We start from the raw sequence: 17,745 nt of genomic DNA, 5'->3' as shown, positions 1-17,745 counted from the left end.
CACTTTACAACTGATAAAGTGCTACAAAAACTTCAGCCTTAGAAGAAGAGTTCAGGAAATTCTAAACAAGATTCTAATTGCCTAAGTTGTTCCTCTGAGCAGTGGATATATTTTAAAAGCTTCTAGGATTTGGAATCTGCACCAAAGCAATCCGAGTTCTTTAAACTCGGGAAAGGGTTCAGACTAGGCCGTGACCCGTAACAGAGCTTCTGCTGGAACAGTGGGAAGTAAGAGGGTTTTCTTCTCGAAGGTCCACCTTGAAGGGTGGAGATTTGCGTTGGGGGGAGGTATATTTTCATTTCCAAAATAAATAATTTGTGCTCTTAGGAGTAAGGGCTAGGAGCAGAATGTATGACCTTTATGCATTCAGAGGCCACCCCAGGCAGGTGAGCGGTGGATGGAGGCCTGAACAGTGCAGCTCTGTCAACCTTCTCTCTGCCCAGCAGCTGACCCTTCTTGGAGGCCCTGGCCCTTTAGTTTTTCTCCCGCCTCTCCAACAAAAATGCAATGGGAAGCTAGTGAAGCCACTGAGAGTTTGAAACTTCTAGCACACGTTGGTACTGTCCGCCCCTGGCCCAGGAATTCAGCTCAATTCAACAAGCATTTACCCCAGTGCATAATTACAAACCGAGATAAATGCCATAAAAGAAAAGGAGAAGGTGCTACAGAGCTTATATCAAGGAAACCCGACATAGACAGGGATTTCAGGCAAGGCTTCTGGGAAGGTGATGTTTAAGCTGAGACCAGAAGGTTGAGTAGAAGTTAGCCAAGAAATAGTGAGGAAAAGAGCTAACAACCAGATGGGACAGTATGTGCAAAGGCCCTGAGGCAGGAGGAAGGATGAAGTGTTGGAGGAACCAAAAGAAGACTGGAGTGGCAGGTGCTCAGGAATGGATAAGAAGATGGTGTGAAGTGAGGCTGGGGTGAGTGGGGACCGTGTGGAGAATTTTGGATCGAAGAGCAATGGGGAAGAACTGAGGAGTATTAGGCGGTGCATGACAAGATCATATTTGAGTTTTTAAACGATCGCTCTGGGTTCTGCGTGGAGAAGAAACTGCAGGGGGGCAAGGGTTGAAGCAAGAACACCATTTAGGAGGTTCTGGCAGCCAACCAAGCAAGAGATAATGTGACGGCAGTGGAGACAGAAAAAAGTGGAAGCATAGAAAAGACACACGTACTCTCTTCCTTTGGTCCATCCTTGAGTTTCTCTTTTCCTCTTCTAGCTACCTCTTAAAATGCAGCGTAACTTGGTTCCACCTGAATACAAATATCTGAGGAGCACTGACCCCTGGGCCCCCACCGCCCCCAGGTGGCTCTGAGTTCTGAGGCCCCTTCACGTTGGCCCCGGAGGGACCCATCACCTACAGCTCTGCCCTTTTCCCCCCTTCCGCTATAAAGCTCGTTTTTACCTACAGCTTGGACCTCTCCCCTGAAATCTGGGTTCATATACCCCACCGTCCACCCAACGTCTCCGTCTGGGTACCCAACAGGCATCTCAAAGATAACGAGTCCAAACCAAACCCTGTTATCCTCTGAACGGCTCCTCTCCCTCTGTTCCCAGCTCAGACATCACCCTCACATTTTCCAGTTCTCCCACCAAAAACCAAGAAGTTGTCCTGATTCCTCTTCTCTTCTCACGTCCACACGCAAACCCTCAGCAAATCCAGGCAGCTCCATCTTCAAGATGAAACCCAAATCCACCCATGTCTCACCAGCTTCACGTCCTTCCTCCCGCCCCAATCATCCCAGCCCCCATCATCTCTCGCCTGGATGGCTGCAGTAGCCTCCTCCCTCGTCTCACCACCCCCACTTCTGCCCTTACACAAAGCAGCCAGAGGGAGCCTTTCAAAATACACATCTGGTAAACCCTCCGTGACTTCCCATTAAGTTTAGAATTAAATACAAACATCTTGGCCTACAAGGCCCTGGATAGGCTGCCCCCAACCCAGCTCTCTTTGGGTATCATCTCCTGCCATTCTCCTCTTCTCTGCTCCCTTCTGCCACCCTGATCGTCCACCAGTTCCTTGAAAATGCCAAGCACAACCCCACCTCAGGCCCTTTGCACCTACTGTTCCCGCTGATATTTGCCTGGCCACTCCCTCGCTCTGTTCATTCCTCAGCTCTCGTGTCACCTCCTCAGACAGTCCTTCCAAGGTCATTCCAATAAAAACAGCATCCCCTGGCATTCTCTGTTTCCACACCCTGTCTTCTGTTCCTCATAGCTTTTACCTCTACGGTATATTTTATTCATCTCTATATTTGTTCATCTGTTTCTTGCCTGTTTCTCTCACTCGAATGTGAACCCCACAGGGGCAAGGATATTTCTCTGCCTTGTTCACTGGCGTATCTATGGTTGTCAGAGTTAGCAAATAAAAATACAGGACACCCAGTTAAACTTGAATTTCAGATAATGAATGCTTTTTTAGTACAAGTATGTCCCAAATATTGGATGGGACATATTTAAAGTAAAAAAGTATTCATGGTTTGTCTGAAATTGAAAGTTAACGGGATATCCTGTATTTTTATCTGGCAACCCTGGCGGTATCCCCACATCCTAGAAGAGGACTCAGCACATGGCAGGTACTCACTAAAAAGAAGGAAGGAAGGAATGAACAGTACCCAACAGAGCTTCCACTGAGAGATCGTCAAGCACATCAAGTTGCATCCAGAGGAGAACCTGAGTCCCTGGTTTCCTCCGTTTAATGGGACTCGTCAGGTATGTCCAGAAATTCGGTGTTTTGCATAATTGGCGGCCCAACCTCTAGCGTGGTTATAATACCTGTAATCATTTTTATATAAACAACATTTCATCTGACTCAATGGCTTCAGGGAAATTCTGCCTGTACATGTTTTTATTAAGAAAGAGGAAAAAAAGACTGTTCTAGAAAATATATCCTGGTACAGAAAATATGTTCTTGGGGTCATTATAACAAGACTGGTGGATTTGAATCCAATCACAGCCCGCCTTCACCCACAGGCATGAAGACATAAATGTTTGGCCAAGGTTGGGGTGACCTTGTGGTACAATAAGGCACATCACAGAACTGGGAGGCCCAGGATCCAATCCGAGTTCTTCCTCTAACTCACTCTGTGATCTTTAAGCAAATCATCTGGTCCTTCTGTGCCTCAGTTTCTCCATCTATAAAATGGGGAGAGTGAATTGGATAATACCTGAGTCCCCATTCCAGCTCTAATATTCAAGGATTCTTACATGCTAACCTGAGTGGCAGGCAGGGCCATCTTCATGGGGATACAACCTGTGCAGTCATGCAGGGCCCCACGCTCAGAAGGACCCCGCATTTGGTTTAATGCTCTGCTGTCGCTGTCTTAAAATTCTTAATAATTTTGGAACGAGGGGCTGCGCATTTTCATTTTACACCCGACCCTGTAAATGTTGTAGCCAGTCTTGATGGCAGTACATAACAAATAAGTCACAAATTCTCATCACGAACTCCACATCTTGACAACTCCCATTGCAACAAAACCCTGAGTATAAAATATAGGCACTGAAATGTTTTTAAGTCTAATCCAAAAAGCAGGAACATTCTTTGCCAGATTCCAGAAACAATCCCCCCTCAATTTAAGCACATCCTGGGATTATCACTCTCAATATTAATATTATAATTTATAGATGGACACATGTGACTCCTACAGGCTGGAACTGAAATGATGCACAGGAGGCAAAATTCTAGAGGGCACCTACAAACTCAGGAATCAAATAAATTATATTTTCATGAAATGTTTTCAAAAATCAAAACGAATGCAAAAACCAATCCACAGTGAGCAAGCTATTACAATTCTAATAAAGACCGGATCGGTAACCATGCCATGTGGAGCCATACTGGAGCCTGAGGCCAAAGGAAAAGTGAGTAATACTGATCCTGTCTTTGGTTAACATTTTTAATCTTATTTTTGGTTCATCATGGATTTTTTGCATTCACTTTGATTTTTAAAATACTACATTACAATATTATTCATCTTGATTTACTGAGTTTTTGGCGTCCCTTACGTTCTGCCTCCCCCAAAGCCGTTTTCAGGAATGAGCTCCTTATGAATTGGGGGAACAACAAGACAGTTCAAACCTGACTGTCACTCCAATCCAGCATCCACATCATCTTTTAAAGCCTGAACAGGACTCCTCTGCTGTGAGAAAACTATTTTCCAAGAGGAGATTGTGGCAAAAGGCAGTTTGTTGACATCAGCCACCCCTGGGCAGGCATTGACGGTGAATGTTTTAGGAGAGCAGGATTCTACCAAAAGCCAAATCCCAATCAAGATGTGGGATGTAGAAAATGCCCATCTGACAGCAGCAGAAGTCACAGGTTTGCAGTAGCTCAGCCAAATCCTCCCTGCAGACATGTTATGTTGGGCCTGCCCAGCAATGATTTTTGAATCTGAACTCACATTTTGTGTGTGTGTGTGAGGAAGATCAGCCCTGAGCTAACATCCATGCCAATCCTCCTCTTTTTTTTTTTTTTAGCTGAGGAAGACTGGCCCTGAGGTAACATCTATTGCCAGTCCGCCTCTTTTTTCCCTTTTTTTCCCCAAAGCCCCAGTAGATAGTTGTATGTCATAGTTGCACATCCTTCTAGTTGCTGTATGTGGGACGCGGCCTCAGCATGGCCGGAGAAGCGGTGCGTCGGTGTGCGCCCGGGATCCGAACCTGGGCTGCCAATAGTGGAGTGCGTGCACTTAATCACTAAGCCACAGGGCCAGCCCCTGAACTAGCATTTTTTAATTGGAAGATTTCATCTAAAAATCAAAATTTCCAGTATCTCCTAAAAAATGGGAAAATCCAAGAGGGACTAGTCAGCTGGAGCTGCGTAGAGGCCGCCCCTTCAGATGATCCTGTTGCCCTCAGGTCCCCACAGCCCCCACCCACTGCCCCCATCCGTCCCCTGTGAGCACGTGAGCTTGGGACCCCGGTCTCCAGGCTCCTGACTCCTCCCACCTGCTCCCTGCTCACCTACTTTGGCCTGGTTTGTTTCTCCTCTCCATTCCTGGCTTCATCACACGTTCCCCTCTGCCGGACAGAACTGCTATTTAACAGGTGAGCATGGTCAGCAAACTCACCCTCCCCTTAAACTACTGTCCTTGCCTTTAATTAAGCAGGAGAGGCCACCATCCCTCTTCTCAGAGGAGTTTCATGTCTACTGAATCAGAGCCTCAAGGGCGGGCAGCAGAGGGCTGGTTGGTGAGGGGAGGGAGCACTGCTCAGTCTTTGCCCACTCCCACAACCCTTTCTCAACCGTCCACCTTTTACCCTCTCGCCTCTGTCACCCTTCTGTCACCCAGGCTGTCTTCCTAGACGTCCGCACCCCCCAGGATCTTGTTTCCCACCTCCATTCTCTCTCCTGCCGTAGTCTTTGCAGACTCGAACATCTGTGTCGATTTCAGAATCTTTGAAGCAAGCTGACCTCAGGGACCTCAGAGCCACCTGCCACCAGCCTGCCTTCAGCACCACCACACCCTGGAGCGTATCCCCCCAAAAAAGCACATGGCCTCTGCTCTGCCCTCTCTTTCATTCCTCTGTCAACACAGATCTCACCTTAACTTTTAGTTACTTAGCACGTAAATGGCTTCACGTAGAAGTGTGTCTACTTTAAGAACAAAAAATCTTTATCTGACTTGCAAATGCAAACAAGCGTGTCTTATCGATCTTGGATTTTCTCCACACACCTAGCCGGGGGCCTTGCATCTAGCAGATCCTCCACACACACCTCTGGACTCATCGACTGAATGACTGAAGTAGGTCATCCAGAACCCACAGAAAAGACCCCATATTTGCTAAAAAATGGATTTATCCCCTTCAGGAAGGACTCGTGAAGGTTATTAGGCTGAAGGAAAGTATTAACTTGAATTTAAAACAGTCAAGTAGTCGTAAAAATGACAGCTAACATGAACTGACCACTTTATATACACCGAGAGCATCCCAGACATGATCTTCAAACCCCGAAGCACCCCCTATGTGTGAGGATTGCTGTGACCCCCACTCTTCAGTTAAAGAAACGGAGGCATGGAGTAGGCTGTGATGTGACTTTTAAAGTCACACATGCCACCAGGGAAATGGTTTTGTCCCACACGAGTCTGATACTCATTACTGAGTCACACCGTTCCCGGGTTATTAGCTAAGGGTGGATTTGCTAAGGGACATTTTTGGACCAAGATGAAACACCGAAACAGTCTGATGACTCCCAGTGATAGCAGGGGGTGGAGGAGGTGCTGGTGTGGGGAATCCAGGCTGGGCCGAGAGGAAGACATGTCTGAAGTTGTTTATATTCTTCACAAAATTAATGGCATCTCCCCTCGGGTGCCAAAGACAGGGACCATCCCTGCCGAACCCCAGGGCTCAAGGGAACACAGTTTGAGAATCACAATGGAGAACGCTCTGTGGACTTCGAGGTGCCACTTCTCCCCACCCCACTGCCCCATACTGGTCCCAGCCCCCATCGTCCACCACCCAGGCCACCACAACAGCCTCCCACCTACCTTCTGAGCCTCCCCTCTTACCTGGCTAGAGGCTGTTCTCCACTTAATCGTCAGTATGATCCTTTGAAAAGATTAATGAGGTCACAGCCTCTGCTGCTTAAAATTCCCCCAGTGCCTCCCCATTACCCTGAGAATGAACTTCCAACCGCTCAGGAGATCCTGCGTGACCCCGCCCTGCCTTGCTTCCATGATCTTGCCTCCTATCACACTTCCCTCGTGCTTTCTGTTCCAGCCACACTTGTCTTCTCACTGTTTGTGGAACATCCAGAGCACACGTCTCTCCTCAGGGCCTTTGCACTCACTGCTCCTTCTGCCCGTGATGCTCCTCCCCCAGACATGTTACAGGCAGATCCCTCGCCATTCAGAGGTCCAGGAAAAAGACATCTCTTTACAGAGAAAGGGGGCCATCCAGTCTGAATGAGCAATCCTTTCTCTTGTGGATTGAACTGTGTCCCTCCCCCAAAATTATGTTCAAGTCCTAACCCCAGATACCCGCGACTGTGACCTTATTTAGAAACAGGGTCTTTGCAGATGTAGTCAAGTTAAGATGATGTCATACTAGAGCTAAGGGCTCTGATCCAATGACCGGTCTCCTTACAAGAAGAGAAGAGAACACACAAGGAGGAAGGCCACGTGAAGACAGAGGCGGAGAGCGGAGGGATGCATCTACAGGCCAAGGAGCACCAGGGCTTGCCAGGAGCCACCAGAAGCTGGAAGAGACAAGGAAGGATCCTCCCCTGGAGCCTTCAGAGAGAACATGGCCCTGCCGACACCTTGATTTCAGACTTCTAGTCTCCGGAACTGTGAGAGAATAGATTTCTGTTTTAAACCACCCAGTTTGTGGTAATTTGTGATGGCAGCCACAGGAAGCTAATAGGCCCACCCGCTACACACACACACACACACACACGCATGCACGCACGCACATACCACGTCATCGGCAGCTCTGTCCTCCTATTTTGGTCTCTAGCATCGAACATCACTTGGAATCGTCTCGGATGGTCACTCCTGGGCCCCCTTGCCTGGAGCTGGCCTCGTGAGGACAGACTGTCTTGTCTGCCCTGTCCCCAGCATCTTGGCCGGTAAGTGGCACATAGCAGATGCTGCAAAAATGTGGATGAAAACGAATGACTCCGAAGGAGCAACGGTGCTGGGCAGGAAGGGCAGAGGGTCAGGCCGAAGAAGTCGCAGCTGGGCTCCAGCCACCGAGAGAGGCTTTGAGGAGATGGGTCCCAGGGCAGGCGCGCTGTGCTGGAGAGAACCAAGACGGGAGGGGTGCGGCTGCCAGAAGTTGCTGAGTGGCCCAGAAAGGCAAGGTGCAGGGGAGGAGACACCCCCTGCTCCAAACTTGGTAGTGGGCTGGCTCCTCAAGGGGGCTGCGGCCTCTTGTCCAGCTGGGGTCCTGCCACAGGACGCAGGAGAGACAAAGCAGGGGGCCTTAGCCACCATGCTTTTGGCACCCACAGGGTCTGGTTCTGTCCTTGAATCACCTGGACCACGCTCTGTCTCAACTTTCTCCTCTCTAAACGGGGGCTCAGGGCAAACACCAACCTCTCGGGTTATATTGTGAGAATCCTCTGAGAGAATATCCGTAAGTACGTGGCCAAACCATAGTGTCCACTAGGGAAGACAGATCACCTTATTGTTGGGATTATTCAGCCCAACGGGGAGCGTCATGGAGTGGGTTTGAGTCCAAGCTCGGGGACGTAGCGATGTGACCCTGGGGGTGTGACTATGCCTCCCTGTGCGAGATGGGGACAATAACAGTCAGGCTGGTATGGGGATTACCGAGGTGGCGCCCGGAACGCCTTCAGGATGGTGCCTGGCACATAGTTGGCACTCCGTAAGTGATGGCTGAGGTCATTGTCATGGTGGTTGTTGTTTGTTTGTTGTTTACTGTTGTTGGGGCTGATTCATTCCAGACAACAGCATGGACGTGTCTGCCTGTCGGGTGACCCAGGAGGAATCCAGCTTAGGTCACTAGCCCCAGGTGGGACAACACGGAAGTCAAAGGCCACCGCCATTGTCAAAAGGAGGCAGAGGAGAGGAAGCTGAAAAGATGGCATGATGTTCCAGAGTTTGTCTTAACACTGTGACCCCAACAAGTCACTCCTATTGTGCATCATTCATTCATTCACTCATTCATGTGTCCATCCATTTAACAAAAAACGTTCTGAGCACCTACTTAAGTGCCAGGCAGTGTCGTAGGCACTGGGGCCATAGGGCTGGACAAGGCAGTTGTGGTTTCTGCTTCCCAGAGTCCACATGTGGAGGAGGACACGGACAAAGCAGGCCACTTACCACCCGTGTGGTCGGCACAGGCTGGGGCAGCACAGGGTGGCAGCCCGGGGAGCCCAGAGGAGGCCTCCAGGCGAGGCTGGGCAGCCACGGACTCTCAAATTCCTGTTCTAGCAAAGGAACACAAACAGGAACCTGCCTGGCTTCTTCCAGGTGAGATGAGAAATACTCACTCACTCACTTATGGAGTAAGTGTGAGATATCCGATGAGAAAATGTGCAAGAAAACACTTAGTAATTGTTTTGGGGGGGGATGTTGAATTAATGAATTATACAATAATAATGACAGCAATTACTTATTAAGTGGGTATTTTGAGGGTCATACTGTTTATTAAAAGATTGAAACTCTCCATAGACTGGTAAATAATTGCTGTTACCCCCCTCCTCCAAGGGCTTCTGCTGCCTTGGGACCCTCCCCAAAATTCAGCAAATAAAGGGTTAAAGCCTGGCCCAGCAGGGAGGCTCTTGGGACTCTGCTCCAGCTGTTCTGATGGGTTGATACTCAGTTGTTAAATATATTAACTATCACTCCAGATAATATTACTTTCATTCTTTTACATGTGGGGAAACTGAGGCACAGGAAAGTGAAGTTACTTGCACAAGGTCATGCAGCGAGCAAGGGGCAGAGCCAGGATGGGAACCTCTCGCTCAGATCTCAAGCTGCCGACTTCCGAGGTGTAGAAATGTTACCTGGGACCCATCGGAGACTCACAGAAATAGGAGACCCGGCCCGTGTCCTCAGGGGGCTTACAATCCAGCTAAGGAAAGTTTTTAATAAAGGTAGTCGGAGGAGTATCTGGGAAAACGAGCGATTCTCTCTGAAGCTCTGGGAAGAGAAGGAGAAATGAGACTGGAAGGGCTGCTGGAGGAGAGGCATCTTGCTGGAAGGCAAGGGCGTGGCCAGGAGGAGGCGTCCTTGCAGGGGTCTCAGTTCTGTGCATACAGAAAGTGCTGGCTTTTGAGCCTCCTGGCATCTGGGGACTTTTCTTTCTCTAGTGGAAATGGAAACAGTGGGCTTTCATTTCCCTGAGGCAAGACAGGGCAAGGAGCCCTCCCTGACTCACTCTACGCTTGGGACAAACTGCTGCCTCAGTTTCCTCATCTCTAACAATGATGCTGGTACCTCCCACATCTTCCCAACCCTTCTCTCTTACCCTTTCCAGGATATTCAAGGAACCACGTGGTGTTGGGAAAAGAGCCCAGGACCAAGGTCTGGTCCACCTCAGTTTCCTCATCTGTCAAATGGTATAAAAAATTATGACCATGTTAGTGAATTCCAGAGACAGCAGACTATGTGGCGAGAGCCTGGGTTCGAATTATGGATCCACCACTTCTCTGCTGGGCAACACTTAGCCAGTCACCGCACCTCTCTGTGCCTTACTCCCCTGCTCCATGAAGGAGACAATGATTACAGTACTTACCGTGTACAGTTGCCCTGACCATAAAAGACTGAATTCTTGTAAAACACTCAGACGTGCCGCTCCCAGTCAGTGCTCACTATACGTTTGCTGTCACCATCGCGGATGGTGACAGAGCACTCCCTGTGTGCCCAGCACTGTGCTACTAACTCGCTGTGTGACCTCAGGTACAGCTGGCTCCACTGTCCTCAACTGTCAGACAATAACAACAGGCAGTGTGTGTTCACCGCAAGTGAAGCAGAGAGGCAGGCATTTTACGTGCGTGACTTCATACGATGCTCGTGACAACCCTACGAGGTCAGCTCTATCATTATTCCCCTCTGCAGATGAGGAAATCGAGGCTCCATAGGCCATGATCGTAGCCCAACCTGTGTCATTGTGAAGCCCCAATAAGTGAAAAAGTCCCTCGAGTGGTTTAAAGTACTGCCTCTCTTCAACGAATTGTCACTGTGAAATCCAGTTTCTATAGCAACACGTTACTGTTTTGCATCTTTAATATAATAGGAATTACAGCTAATATTTATCAAACGTTGACTATAAGCGAGACACCATTTAGATAGATGATTTATGTGTGTTACCTCCCTTAATCTCGCAACAAACTTTAAGGGAGACATTACTATTGGCCCCATTTTACAGATGTGGAAACTGAGGCACAGAGAGATTAAGTCACTTGCCTAAGACCACACAGTTGTGATGTGGCCAAGCAGAAATTCTAATCCAAGCACAAAGCAGAGAGTCTGGGTCTGGGAGTGAGCAGAGCTCACCCTGGGTTTGTTTATTCCTGAAATACTTTCCATCATCCCACTGCAGATAAAACTGAACACACCTCTTTCAGATCTTCAGTTTTTCCCAGGGCCTCGACCCAACGCCGCACAGCAAGTTCAGTATTTTCTTACCGTGCAAATATTTCTATTCGCTATTTAATGACCCCACCCATCTGCAGGCACACTTCAGGTCTGTCCCTATGATCATGGTGGTGTTTGAGTTTAAAGGGGCATTCGGTGTTCCCTCGGGAGACCCCTCTGCAGGGCACGGTGGAAGCGTCTCTCGCTCCAGCTGTCTCTGATGCCTGCAGTTGCATTCTGGGTGCCTGGTTGCCTTGGCATGCCAAGTGTGGTTTGCCGGGAACAATGTGGTGCCCTGTCTCCCACATGTGTACACGCGCAGTGGCACGCACATATTCACAATCCCTGCACACATGAGCATGGGCTGGGGAGGGTGGACGATGCACGTGCACACACACAATACACAGCTTCAAAACCGGGAGAGAGGAGCGAGTTCATAAACCTGGAGCAGAGGTGTAGCAGCCTCAATAAAATGTGAGGCTTGTGTCAGATCACAGAGGGAAACAGAAGCCCAACTTCTCTTCCAAGTTCTCTTTCTCTTTCCAAATAGAGCTAAATTTGGCATTAGTCTGTCCCCGCACCCCCACTCCCACCATCACAACATCAAACACTCTCTTTCCGTCTGCATGACAGTAAAAACCAATTCGCGTCCTTAATGTATCTGTCGCCTGTCTGAGAGCATCAATTTTAAAGATGATGCCACATTAGTAATGTTCTTTGGCCATTATGTCATTTGCTTGACCACTGGCAGAGGACAGGATAAACTGGTACCAGTTAAAACGCTCAACGCGTTGGCAGGGTCTTGCTTTGAAAAGTGCAACTCAGCTAAAAATATGTGTCGTTGAGGTCCAGCGGCAAAGCACATCATTTACCTAACCCGAGGCATTTGGCCTCACTCTGGTTTTCAGAAAAAAGCCCCTCAGGTTTATTTACTGAAATTGTCATTTCTTCCCCCCCAGAACTTTAATCAGCCACGCAGAGCACAAAACCTACATTCAAGTCTGATTTTATGACACGAGGCTAACTCCTCCTACGCATATTTATTTCACTTAACTCTTGCAGCCCTGCCCTCTGGGCGGTGCGCCCCTGCTGTACGCAGGGCTGGCCTCTGAAAAACACATCACATTGCCCGGTTTCCACTCTTAAAGACGGATTCATTCGAGTCCAGCCCAAACCCCTCCACAATCCCAACCAGATGGGATATTTTCATATCATATTCCTATACGTTAAGCCCCTCCCGCGAGACCTAAGGAGTATGATGCCAGGGCTAACTCCGAGAGGAGGGAAAAGGAGGCAGACACCCGGAAAGTACACCGTAATCAGATCGCCAAACAAACTGATGGTACATTGCACTTTAAAGGGGCAGCCGGAGGACTGTATCCACCAGGCACATCAAAAAAGGGGGTAAAAATTGTTTAAATGTCCCAGAGCATCTGCTGCTGCGACTGTTAAAAAGCAGAGTCTTCATTACTATATTTACTATACAGTAAAAGACCAAGCCTGTTCTCCTAAAAAAAAAAAAAGAAAGAAAGAAAGAAAGAAAAAGCTAAATAATGATATAATAATAGTAATAATCTGAGGACAACACAGCTGAATGGCATCTGCTGTCAAAAGCCTAGTGCGGAAATGGTTAAGCAGCCAGCGGTTAGTAGCGAGAATCCCTCCCGTGTCCCACGGAGGGGCAAGTCCTCGTGACGGACTCGGCTAGGGAATCCCGCCTCGGGACGCTTCACCGCCCCCGTGCAGAGTGGTCTCAAGTCGGCGCCCCGGATCTCCCCTCCGCGGCCGCGGCGAGGGCGCCTCTCCTCCCGGCCACGCTACCTGTGCGCCCTGGGAAACCGGAGTCCCCGGGCCTCCCCGCGCCCTCAGCCCGGAGCTGAAAGCGCCGCCCGGGAAAGGAGCAGAAGGGAAAGGGCTGGAGGCGGGCGGAGGAAACGGCTGAAACCGAGGGCGAGGCGGTTACCTTGGTCCACAGACCCCATGATGCGGACGGGATGGCAGTGCCCCAGTCGGAACGCAGCCTCTCTCTGCATCTGGAGGGGATGGGGGCTTGGCGCGCGCCGGGAGAGGGGTCTGTTTTTGTAGACCAGGAGCCAAGGGGGCGCCGTCCTCTCTAAAGCACGCTCGCGGGGCTGCCCTGGCCGAGGAGCCCGCGAGCGGCCCGGGAGCTGCGCGCCTCCCGCCTCCCGGCTCCCGGCTCCCGGCGCGGCGGAGTCGGCGCGGCTCGGCGCTCGGGCTTACTCGAGAGGGAACGCGACTTCCTTCCCCGCGCTCCGTGTTTATAGGCTTTCAATGCAGTAAAATAACGGGATTCCCTCACTGTTTCCTCCTGTTTATCCAGCGCCATGGAAACCACTGGATCCCGTCCATCTCCAAAACTAAGGGCTTTCCTGCAAACTTCACACTCAGGAATCCATGACGTCGCCTCCTCCGCGGCCAGCCAGCTCCGTGGCTCCCTCGGCCGCCAGCACAAGTCCCTGATTGTTCGCGAGGAAAGTCAGGGAGAGGGAGCCATGCGGGCGACGGCGGGGAGAAGGGGGTGGGGGCGCGCGAGTGTCCAAGTCGGCCTTGCAGGAGCTCCGGGCGGCTGTTTGCAAGGACTGCCCCAGCCGCCGCCTTCCCCAGCCCGTGCAGCTTGAATAAATCATGCTCCAAACTCCCAAGCCCCTCGTTTTCCAAGCGGGCGCCTCTCAGAGAAAGCTGCCCAAGACGCAAACCAACACCCCAGGTGGTCGGGGCCCCTGGACACCGACCCAGGGGCCCTTCCCAGTCCCTCAGGGCCGCTCGCTGCCCAGATTTTTTGTATTCAGGGATGCTGGAGAGGAGGCAGAGGAGAAGGAGGAGAAGGGGGGGAGGAGGGAGAGGAGGGGGAGGGGGAGGAGGAGGGAAAAGAAATAAATAACGGTGCCTTGTGTCAACTCTCCAACTCCAAGATTTTTTTTTCAAAGAGTTTATTTTTAGATTCATTTAGAAAACCCAAGGTTTCCAGTGATGCTCAGAGGCTCCAGCAATAATGAAATGGCCAAAGAGACGCCGAAACCAGGCAACCCATGTGTTTACACATGCTCTGAATAAACAGGAAAATAAAGGGAAGGGATGTCATGAACTTTGCACAGCCTCCAGGAGAAGGTCGGTGGGATGCCACGCGTGGCTCCCATCAGTGGGCCACAGGCCCCAGAAGGTGGTGGGGAGGGGGAGAGGGGCAGCTGTCAAAATGCTTTCTGGACTTAGCCTAGATTTGCCTCCTCGCCTGCATGCAGGGTGGGACATGGGGGGCCCACAGATAAAGCCAGCTTTGAAAATGGCCATTGCAGATACTGTTGTGGGCTCTGATAAAACTGAGGGTAGCACCAAGACTGTGACTCATTGGGCCCTCCCCTCTTTCTTACAGACAGACTTGAAGAGGCGCTGAGAGGAGCTGGCTCCATCCGTGGGACCCCTCTGGATTCCACACCTCGGCCCACAGTAGCCTCACTGGGCTCTCAGACATGACCACTCTGGAGATGCTGTCTGTCCCCCAAAGAGTAACAGGGAAAAGCCCCCCACCCCCACCTCGCCTGGAAGCCTGCCCCAACCAGGGTGGCCTCCAGCAACAGGGCTTAACTCACACTGTTCCCCAAGAGCAGCCATATCTGCCCACCTCCTGAGCTCCTCCGAGCCTTGACTACCTTACCTCGCATTCCCTGCAGCCACCCTGCAAGCAGGGGATCCTTCTCCCCGACTTTCCAAAAGGGAAACTGAGGCACATACAGGGCAGATGGCTTCCCTAGGCTTTACTTGGCAAATAGTGGAGAGCAGCCTGGGAGGCCGTGGAGGAGATTCTTTTCAGTGAGCCTACTGAGGAGGCCGCATTCCCTGAGGACTCTGCAGCCCGTCGTCTGATGCAAGAACAGGATGACCAACCATCCTGGTCTGCCTGGAACTGAGGAGGTTCCCGGGGTGTGGGACTTTCAGTTTTCAAACTGGGAAAGACTTGGGCAAGCTGGGACAAGCTGGTGACCCTAGGCATGAATGGCTGTCAGCACTCCACTTCCTTTGCCGCTGTCCACACAGCAGGCAAGCCTACGAACCACTGTCTTCTGAAGACGGCCAGTCTACTTGGTAATACTATGAATAGCAGCCCTAACTCAGCTCCTGCTGTGTGTCAGGCTCCAAGCTAGAATCATCTATAAATTCCTGCTCTCAACCCTCCGCAAAGGATCACACTGACACCGGGAGCGGTTAGCGCTGCGCTGTCCCGTATGGTAGCCACCAGCCACAGGTGGCTATTAAAATTTAAACTAATTAACAATTCAATAAAGTGTACAAGTCAGTTCTTTGGTTCCACGAGCCACATTTCAAGTGCTCAAAAGCTACATGTGGCTGGTGGCTACTGAGCTGGACAGGGCAGAATAGAACATTTCTATCACTGCAGAAAGTTCTATTGGGCACCACTGGCTTAGACAACCTGAGAGGCGGGATAAAGTGCAGGCTCTAGAATCAGATTCTAGGCTCTTCCACAGAGTCATTCACCCACTCTGTAAAATGGGGACACTATTAATGCCTTCCTCGGAGGCAGAGTTGACGTAAGGATGTGATGCTAAGAAGCGTAAGGATATAATAAATGCTTAAAATGTGTATTTAAAAAAAAAAAAAAAAACACCTTCCCACGCTCCAAGAGTGAGTAGTGATTAAGGCAGGATTAAGGCTGTTTGACACTGAGGTCCATGCCCTTCACCTCCAGGCCTCCCTTTATTCAACTGCCGAGTCCAGGCCATGAAACAGGCCCTTTGCAAAATCTAGTCCATGTCACCCTCCCACTGAGCTCGACGCCGCGAGCCCTGCTTACAGACGAGCAGACTGAGGCCCATGACTTGATGTTCACACAGCCAGCCCGGATTTGAACCCAACTCTGTTTGGCAACGAAGCCCGTGTTCTTGGCACCACAGCCCCTGCCTCCCAGAGGCCTCCCTGGGAGCCGAGGTCTCCGAGCCCAGCAGCAAGGCAGGAAACGAGCCTGCTGGGCCCTCCTCTGCCAGACTCATTATCGGGGATAATTTTAGACTCCGTCCCACCCAGACTCAGGCCTCGGAGGCGAGTGATGGCCGCAGGTGCCCAGCGCTGCGGAGAGGGGGACGCCTTTTGGAAGTTGGTGGAATCAGCATTAGCCACATTTTTATAGAGCCCACTCTTTGTCACAGTTGAGCATTTTTCCCTTTTAAAGCACATTAATACTACGAGGTCTGGAACGGGGGAGTCCAGCTGAGTCACCTAATTTGCCCTTCTGGGCTGCAGCGCTGGGCTTCTTAGTTTAGCTGTTCTTTGGTTCCTCAGACAATTTCTTTCCTCTCCCAGTGCCAGGGCAAGAAATATTTTGTCCTTTTGAACTGAACCACCCACTGTTTTTCACTTTTCTCGAGCACTCTCCCTTTTTTTAAGGGATGCTCCGAGGGGGGTGGGTGGGGAGCTTCCGCCCACTAAATTCTCCACGAAAACTCCCAAAAATAGAGCCTCTCAGCTGGGGTGGGAACGCGCCAGCGTATGAGGAAAAAGAGAAAGAATCAAAGCAAAGAGAAGGCGTCCAGGTGGCCGAGGGGAGAAGGCCCGGGAGACTGCGAGACATCTGGGCTGGAGGAGACCTTGATTCACCGGGAAGCCTTTTATTAGCCTCCCGTCCCTCCGACAGCCTCATAAATAAGACACGCAGGTATTTCTGCTGAGACATCACTCACTGGAGCTGCCCAAGCAACTGATTCAACACCAGAAATATTTAACAGGACTCGGGCAGCTTCGAGGAGGGCACCTCGCATTTACAGCCCGAGTGTCATCTCTGCCTGTCGGTCACCTTGACCGTCAACCCTTTCCTGGCTGAAAGGTAGACGGTGGTTGAGACTTGCTCTGGACTTCCACAGCCTCAAACACAGAGAGTGGGACGGACACAGGTGTCCGAGAACCAGAATTGTGAGGTTTCTCCATCTCTCCATCACAGTGAACATGTATTGAGCACCTGCTACGTGGCAGGCAGGAACTCATTGAATCCTCACGACAACCCCGTGATTATGATTTTCCAGAGGAGGAAAGTGCAGCACAGAGAGGCTATGCAGCTTGCCTCAGGTGGCGCAGCCAGTAAGTGGCAGAGGTGGGACTTGAACCCCAACCGCCTGGCTCTGGAGCCCACGTTCTCGTCCACCGGGCTACGCCACCTCTCATGTGTCATTTCAACTGCTCTGAGAAGCTCCCGTCAAATATCTATTCATTCCTGGCTTACACTGTGCACCTGGCTCTGGCCGAGTGGTGGGAATGGGGTGGGGACACAACTAGAGGACACGGGCCCTGCCTTCTCCTGGGTTGACAAGGCCACCGCGATGCCGAGGGGGCGGCGGTGAAGGACAGCAGGAACTGTCCGAGGGAACTGTAATGCTGGGGACGTCACAGAGGGCGGGCGGGGGGCCTGGCTCGGGGGCCCTGGTGGAGGAAGCTGGTGGGCGCATCCCGACTCTGTCCCCTCCTCCTGCGGCCACATCTCCCTCCCAGAACTCTCTGGAACCCTCCACCCGTCTTCTTCCTCATGTCACCAGTCTCTCAGTCCCCCACATCTCCCTCCTGGGGACGCCCACAGCTTCCTCGCTGCTCTGTCCACTCCGTCCCGCGTGATCTTTCTGAAACTTTAGAATCTGAAGGCACATCTGATCATGTCATCCCTCCTGCCTAAAACCC

The sequence above is a fragment of the Diceros bicornis genome, chromosome 19, assembly GCF_020826845.1.
Source record: "Diceros bicornis minor isolate mBicDic1 chromosome 19, mDicBic1.mat.cur, whole genome shotgun sequence".
Lineage (NCBI taxonomy): Eukaryota > Metazoa > Chordata > Mammalia > Perissodactyla > Rhinocerotidae > Diceros > Diceros bicornis.
This window is presented reverse-complemented; position numbering follows the sequence as displayed.